Source organism: Apodemus sylvaticus, chromosome 4 (assembly GCF_947179515.1).
Source record: "Apodemus sylvaticus chromosome 4, mApoSyl1.1, whole genome shotgun sequence".
NCBI lineage: Eukaryota > Metazoa > Chordata > Mammalia > Rodentia > Muridae > Apodemus > Apodemus sylvaticus.
In genome coordinates this window covers 143,247,643-143,255,442 of record NC_067475.1, presented here as the reverse complement: position 1 = coordinate 143,255,442, position 7,800 = coordinate 143,247,643, and the positions used below count along the sequence as shown (strand labels likewise).

At 41.7% G+C, this 7,800-nt stretch overlaps 1 non-coding gene across 1 annotated transcript; it reads left to right on the top strand.

The window, feature by feature from the left end:
• The first annotated feature begins 6,114 nt into the window (after positions 1-6,114).
• LOC127683886 (small nucleolar RNA SNORA48) lies at positions 6,115-6,257 on the top strand. The gene has a single exon (XR_007977672.1). It is a non-coding gene; the product is annotated as a small nucleolar RNA SNORA48 (small nucleolar RNA).
• Positions 6,258-7,800: the final 1,543 nt, after the last annotated feature.

Sequence of the window (7,800 nt, the reverse complement as noted above, 5' to 3'; positions counted from 1 at the left end):
GCAAAAGAACTGAAACAAATAGACAAAAACCACATCACTTCAGTTACAATAAAAGATGCAAACCCACCAGGCACAGCCTTTAGCTCTTACACTGGGAGCGTGGTTTGTGCACCTGCTCTGTGGACTGAAATAGACTTTCTCACATGTTGTTGCTTCATACTGAAGTTCCTTCTATGAAAGGCATAGAGGTGCTAAGGAATGAAACTTAAAACATCTTCTAATTTTACCTTTTTGCTCTTAATTTAATTTCAACCTCATAATTTAACACTTAAAAATTCCATCCTAGGAATTTCGTTAGATTATTATGGAAAGAATATTAATACAATATTGCCAGGTGCATTGAAAACAAGTTGCTAATCAATAAATAGAAAGTGGCCAAATCCAACATTGTATCCCTCAACTTGAATAGTCATCAATTGAATAATATTATTTACTCACGAGAAATTAGATGTCTATTTAATAATAGGAAATATTTGTGATAGATTAAACTTAAAGTAAATATTAAAACTATTTTATGACTTCTTACATATAAATAGTTTCCATATGTATGTAAATATTCATTATATTTTAAGTTTAGCTGTATCAGTTAAATTCCTATAGGTATTAGTATGTATCAATATTTATAGCATATTGATATTATATATCAAGAGTATTTAAAACATAGACTTTCCTGTTCAAATTTTTAATTTTAAAAAAATTCTATTTATTTTATGTGTGTGCATATGCAAATCAGAGTATGTGGAAGTGCACATGTGCTATTGTGTGCATATACAAATCAGAGAATAATTCATAGAAGTCTATTCTCTCCTTTCACCATAAAATATCCAGGAATTGCTATCAGGTCTTTGGGCTTGGAGGCAAGTGCCTTTACCCACTGAGCAATCTCACTAGCCCAAAAATTATACAGATGCAGAAGGTTTTAAATATGTAAATAACACAGTTTACAGCAGACATATAAATTAATGTGTATGATAGAAGGCTTCTGATTGGATTTCATTATGACTAAGCCAAGACTTTATCAGTTCTGAAAGCATTTGGCTGTCAGGTATAAGGCCCTGAGTTGAACTCCCAGCACTACAAAAAGAAGTGATTAAAAAAAAAAAAAAGGAAATGTAATCAAGACATTTTAGTGATCGATATGTTAACTCAAATACCAATTTGTAGAAAAGCAGTCAGAAACCCGCTTCTTGCCTAGTCAGCAAATCCATACTGGATGCTGGCCTCCTCTTTAACCCTCACTAATAAACTGGGGTAAGTATGAGGGTGATTAGGACAGAAGGTTTACACTAACTCAGGAGATATCAAAGTTATCACCACATACATGGGGGCTACACATCTTCAGCCTGGTATGGAGGTAGCCAGTGTTGGTTTTTCCAGACACCATTTTAAAATATGGTACATATTGGGGATGTAATCCAGTGATAGGGCCCGTGCTTATCAGGCATGACTAAGGCTTTAAGCTTGATGCCCAGCACAGATGATGATGATGATGATAATATAATAACAGAAAGTTAACAATAACAATACTTAAAAAACATAGCCAAAGTACTTTCTAGAATCTTCACATAGAACTCTACTGTCACCCAGGGTCCATCCATAGCTTTCCCAGCCCACACTGTAACGACTGCTCTTTTAGGTAGAAATCCTTTACTTCTAAGTAGATTCAACCCGATGTCTTCTAAAACTCTCACAATTTAGTATCGAATACATCATTAAACAATGATTTGTTTTGGTCTATTGCATGTCAAGGAGCTGTTTTCAATCCTACATCTCCAGAAATGACATTGCCTTGGATATTTTGTTCCTATCAATGGTCCTTAATTCCAGCCTCTTTTCTGGCCTTGCATTTACTTCCTGCAGGTTCACAACCATAGTTCAAAGGTTTTAAGTGGAAAATTATAGAAATAAAAAATGCATAAGTTCTAAACTGTGCTCTATTCTTAGTAGCATGATAGGATGTTTTGTTGTCTACCTGCATCCACTCAGGGGTAAATTATCCCTGTGTTGTAAGTACACATCCAGTGTGCATCTACCTGTTTATTAGTCACTGGTTAGCCACCTTGGTCATCAGACTGGCTAACAGGGACTTCAGTACTTGAGTTCTGTAACACACTAAGCCTGGAGCACCAACAAAATACCTGCATTGCTCACCATGCCTAATTCTATTGTAGGATTCTGGGGAGCCTTAGCTTACCAGGGATCTTCTGAGTGAACAATGGGGAGTCAGGAATCGATGCAAAAAAGCAAGAGGAATTTATTGTTCCAGCGTGTTGAGGTTGCCCTGCACATGGAGAGAGAGAATGACCCCGCACAGCCTGCACAGCAAGCCCTTATACAGTTCTCAAACAAACATTAGGCACGATGTGATTGGCACAACAGTTGGTCTTTAGGGAATGAAGAAGGTGGCCAAGGTTGCAGAATGTGTCTAAGAGCTCAGGACCTCCCCTACCTGCAGGTGGCCAGTGGTCAGTCCCTCCTCCCTGTGCTCTGAGGAATGTAGTTATCCCCTCCCTTCCTGAGGGGGAAGGGTCCCCTTGTTCTTTATGACCTTTCTCTTTCAGGAAGGGAAAGGTGTGGTGGAATTTTCTAAAGTTCCTGAGCTGACCTCGTCACTATCACAGAGGCACTCTTGCATCCACTGCACAAGCATTTGTGCTTTTCCACATTGTCAAAAAATACCTCATAGTACAAGATGTTGTAAGAGGCCACATTCATATAAGGTCAGCAGAGTATTCTGTTATATTTCTTCTAGTAGTGGTAATCATTTAACCTACCACTGACTCTATTTTATAAATGAAACCTCACCAAGCATGTATACTGAATAGGGTTATGTACAATCCGTGATTTCAAGCTTTCAGTATAGATTTGGGAGAAAACTCCTTGGTAGGTCGGAAGAACTACCACAGAGTTGATCCATAGTATATTTTATTCTGTCATACACTTCAATATTGTTGCTGACTTTTTAAAAATAGGGTCTTAGTATGGAGTGGAATTCATTGCATAGACATGGCTAATCTCAAGCTCACAGAGATTCACCTGCCTCTGCCTAAGTCCTAGAGGGAAAAACATGTACCACCATGACTAGACAAATCTCTCATGACTGTAGATGACCAGATTTGTAATTCAAGAACTCAGTTGATCTCTGTCTCTCAAATGATGTAGGGATATATGCCCATAAAGTTACTAGTAACAAGGTGTGAATGTCCCATGTGACATTTGGTGGCATTTGTTCAAGACTTGTTCAGGGTGTTTTTCAATTTTTTTGTTTTGCTTTGTTTTTTGTTTGTTTGTTTTGTTCCTTTCTCCATTTCTTTCCTTTGACATTTATGGTAATGCAGATAAACTGCAATAAACACATTGTGTTTTGTTTTCCTGTAAAAAGGATTTTTGTCTGCCTTTGTGTTTGAAATAAGTTGTCTTTCAGTAAAATTACAGGTGTTTTCTTCTACCATTACCCATTAAAGACACCATCCCTTTATTTCTAGATTTGCATAGCATCCAATAGTCCTCTCTAAGGCACTTACATCTTTCTTCCAAAGAATGCAAAGTAGCCTGTTTTCATCTGGTTGCCCTCGGGTAATTTTTTTTCTTTTTGCAAGTAGTTGTCAGTTCGCTTTGATCTTCTGTTGTGATTTGGAATTGGTGAGTAGAGATTTATGGATGTATTTTCTTTTCATGCTTTTTCAGATCTACTCTACTCCGATCCTGTGACCTTCCGCCAACTCTTTCTTCTGCTTGAGGATTCCAGTTACAAGTGTTAATACCACTTTGAAAATTCTCTTCCAGATTGATTTGTTTTTACTTTCTTCCCCCATTTGCTTTGATTGCATTGCATCTTTGGGGTCACATAAATATTCTATTAGTGTCTGATATGCTCCTCATTTCTTCCAATGAAACATACCTTTACTAAGATGATTCTTCTTACCCATGATCTCTCTCTTTCTCTCTCTCTCTCTCTCTCTCTCTCTCTCACACACACACACACACACACACAGGTTCACACACCACACTCCTTAGTTTTACTAGTCAGCTTTTTTCAGGTTAAATTTCAGGTTACATAATTTAAATTGATCTAATTTCATTCTGTTACTGTGAGAAAAATGCTCTAACTAAAAACAACTGAGGAGAAACGAAAGTGTTTATTGGGCAGATGCTTCTTAGTCCTGCTCAGTCAGGGAAAGAAGTCAGGTAGGAACTCTAGGTTCTTGAAACAACTCAATGGAGAAGTGCTGCTTGCAAAATGCAGTCCAGGGCCATCTGCTGACAATAGCAACACCTACAATGAACTTGGCACTCCCATATCCATTGAGACAATCAGAAAAACCACTCACAGACATACAGACATATTCACAAGCCAATGTAGTTAGGATTCTGTCTGAGCTCCACCCCACAGTTACCTGGCAACAGCCAGGTAAGGCTGACCTACTATAAGAGCGGCTGCTTGCCCCCTCCTCTCTCTTATTCCTGTTTCCTCCTTGCCTCTTTCTTGCCCTCTTGGCCTCTTCTCTCTCTCCCTTCCCTTCTGCTCTCTCTCCATGTGGTCATGGGTGACCTCCACTTCTCTACTTTCTCCCTCTCTCTGCCTTTCTCTGTCTCTACTACCCTCTTAATCCCCTGCCCCATGCCCTGAATACACTCTATTCTATTCTATACTGTTGTGTGGCTGGTCCCTCAGAGGGAAGGGATGGCTCAGCATGGGCATGCTGAGACTCTCCCTTCTCCCATACCTCACCACACCCTCATAGAACATATCCTTTACCTCTTTATCTATTCTAATCACAACACATGTGATAAACTCTCTTTGGTTGATTCTAGGCTTTGCAATGATGACAGCCTATGCTAATTAGGACACAAATATTAAACACATTTAACTACAACAGTGGTTTTCAACCTGGAATGGATTGTGATCCCTTTGGAAGTTGAACCACCCTTTCACTGGGCTTCTCTAAGACTATCTATATATCAAATATTTCGGTTGTAATTCATAACAGCAGCAAAATTGTAGTTATGAGGCAGCACTAAAAAATAATTTTATGGTTGCGGAGGCCACCAAAACATAAGGAACTGTATGAATGGGTCACAGTATAGAGAGGCTGAGAACCACTGAACTGTATGTTCACTTCAATGTATCCTTTTATGGAAATTATAATACCGTCTTTTAAAGATGTATTTCTTATTATCCATTGCTAGCAAAAGGCAATTGAATTGATTTTTTTTTTTGTATTGACCTTGTGTCTTCTGAGACTGGGAATGCACTTGGAGCTAGAATGGGATTTTTTTTTTTCTTGTGTGTATATTTAGGCACTAGATCTAGGTGGGAATGTGGACGTTTTGTCCCTCTTTCCTAGGCAATCTGCTATTTATTTCATTTTCTTCTTTCTTCTACTAGATCGAATATTTTTGAAGCCGTTGTAGTGGTGAGAAGAATTCTATATAATCTTCTATAGAGGCACAGTACTAAGGGGTCTCAGGAGAAAGGATCAGATGCCTCATTTATAATTGTGCTGTAAGCCGTGGTCCTAATACCTATGACACTGGTGCAGCAGCATCTTTTGATCCCTGGTTTTCTTAGCATGTGACTAGGACGAGACCTTGGATCTTACCTCATGCATGCATAGTATTGTTCCTTAGTGGCCATTTCTCTAAGTTCTTTTTCAGTTAAACTCCAAGGCAAGCTAGAGAAGTTTCCTTGTCTTCTCACCTTGTTATCAGGTTAAGTTTTTACCACCCTGCACTTTTAATGAGGGTGAAACAATCAACTATTTCACTGTTTACAGAACTAGGTCCAAATTACTACAGTACTAAAGAGCAAAACCTTGCTTGCTTTTATTACACAGTTAATAGTATACAAACTTACCACTCTAGGGTTAAAAACGCTCGCAGGAATTTTGCAATCCAAGATCAACTTGGTCTTATAGATATCAGCCATGTAAATTAAGTTTTATGAAATTTTACACACACATATACACACAGAGGGACATATACACACATACACATGGATACACTCACACACAGCCACACACATGTATGCACATATACACACAACATAAACACACACACCACACACACACACACACACAGAAGAGAAGACAAATTCTAGAAAAGGAAAAGGTACCCCCTAGAAAGGGGTGAAGAAACAACTTGTTGGTGGTACTGTTCCTATATCAGTCAGGAGCCAAGCAGTTGGCAGACCTTTGTTCATACCAGATTGATGTCTGGCTTGGTGGCCAAAGCTGTTTTATGCCTAGGACACATAAAAATCAAAATAAATCAAATCAAAGGCACCAATATGGGAGGAGGATGACAGAGACTTGCAAACCACCATGTCACCCACAGACCTGCCCTCCAGCACTCGTCACAGGTGGACCATAGACACTGCTTGCCAGAGACTGTCATCCAGGGGCCAGACTGCAGCAGGAACCACCACAGTGTGCTAGGTGGTAGACAGATGGGAGAGAAAGAGAAGTGGAACAGATTGAGCATAATGAGGACAAATGGGACTGGAGACTCGAGGGTGCAAAGGAATAGCTCGTTGTGAACGGCCAGCCTCTCCTGCACCCCTGGTCCATGGTGACGTCCCAGACCAAGCTGTGGCTGAGGGTCATGTCTGGGTCTGTGGAAATCCAGCAGCAGCAGAGATGGCTTCCTCTGTCCATGGAGCACTCTAACTAGAGACCGTGTGGATGTCTAGGGGTTTTGTGGAATGGGCCCCACCCCCCATTGGTTGTGACTAGCTCCGCCTTTCATGATCTATAGCAGTCTGGAGAACAGGCCTTGCACCTCACGTGTACAGCATAGCAGAGCTGATCCTGGTGCTAGGGGTGCAGATGAGGCAAGCTCGAGCTGAGAGAGTTGCCATGAGGTAACTGGCTGGTGGTGGTGAAGGGAAAGTCGTTCCATTCCCCCACTTCACCCATTACCACCTGTAGTAGTTGAGAGAGTTGGCCCCAGGTCATAAAAAGGCAGAAAGTTGGCCCTGCCCCTCACTGACTGAAATACTCGGGAGAGCAGGCTCTGCACCTCAGCAGTGCAGTAGAGCTGCACCTGGTTGCAGGGGTGTGGGAAAGGTGCCATCCGTGGGTGAGTGTGAGAGCAAGAGAGAGAGAGCTGGCCCTGCCTCTTGTCTGCTGTGAGGTGAGTGAGGACAGGAGAATGTCCTTCCCTCTTCACCCCATGATCAACTGTGGTAGTTGGGAGAGCTGGCCCCAGATCATGAGGCTCACTGACTGTAGCAGTTGGTAGAGTGGGCCCTGTACCTTCATTGGGCAACACAGTGGAGCTGGCCCTAATGGTGAAGGCACAGGTAAGCTTGCCCAGAGGCTGTGAGAGAGGAAGAGCTGTCCCAGACCCAGACCGGACCCATGCAAGCTGCAGCACTTGGGAGAGTAGGCCTAGCATATTGGCTGGGCAGGCTCTGAGTAAGTGCGGGTGAGCCAGCTCTGAGGAGGTGACAACAGGAAAGCTAACCCTGCCTCCTTCTGATGGTGGCACTGGGTGGCCTAGCTGGAGCAGTGCTGGAGAGCTTGCTGTGGTGGTGTGGATAAGGGAAAACGGAGCCAGCACACTGAGCAGCTCAACTTCCACCCAGACCCAGATCCTAGGTTCTGAGTCGGCCCACCCCAAAATCTAGATCTGTGAATGGTTGGGACCAGTGAAAGGGCCAGTCCTGCTAGTCCAAAACTACAGGATTTCCATGACACAGGACAACCACAGGACACATGGGAGGATTCCCAATGAGGAGGCAATATTGATGGTGTCACGGAAGACAGAGACCTCAAACCAGACCAATAACTCATTGCA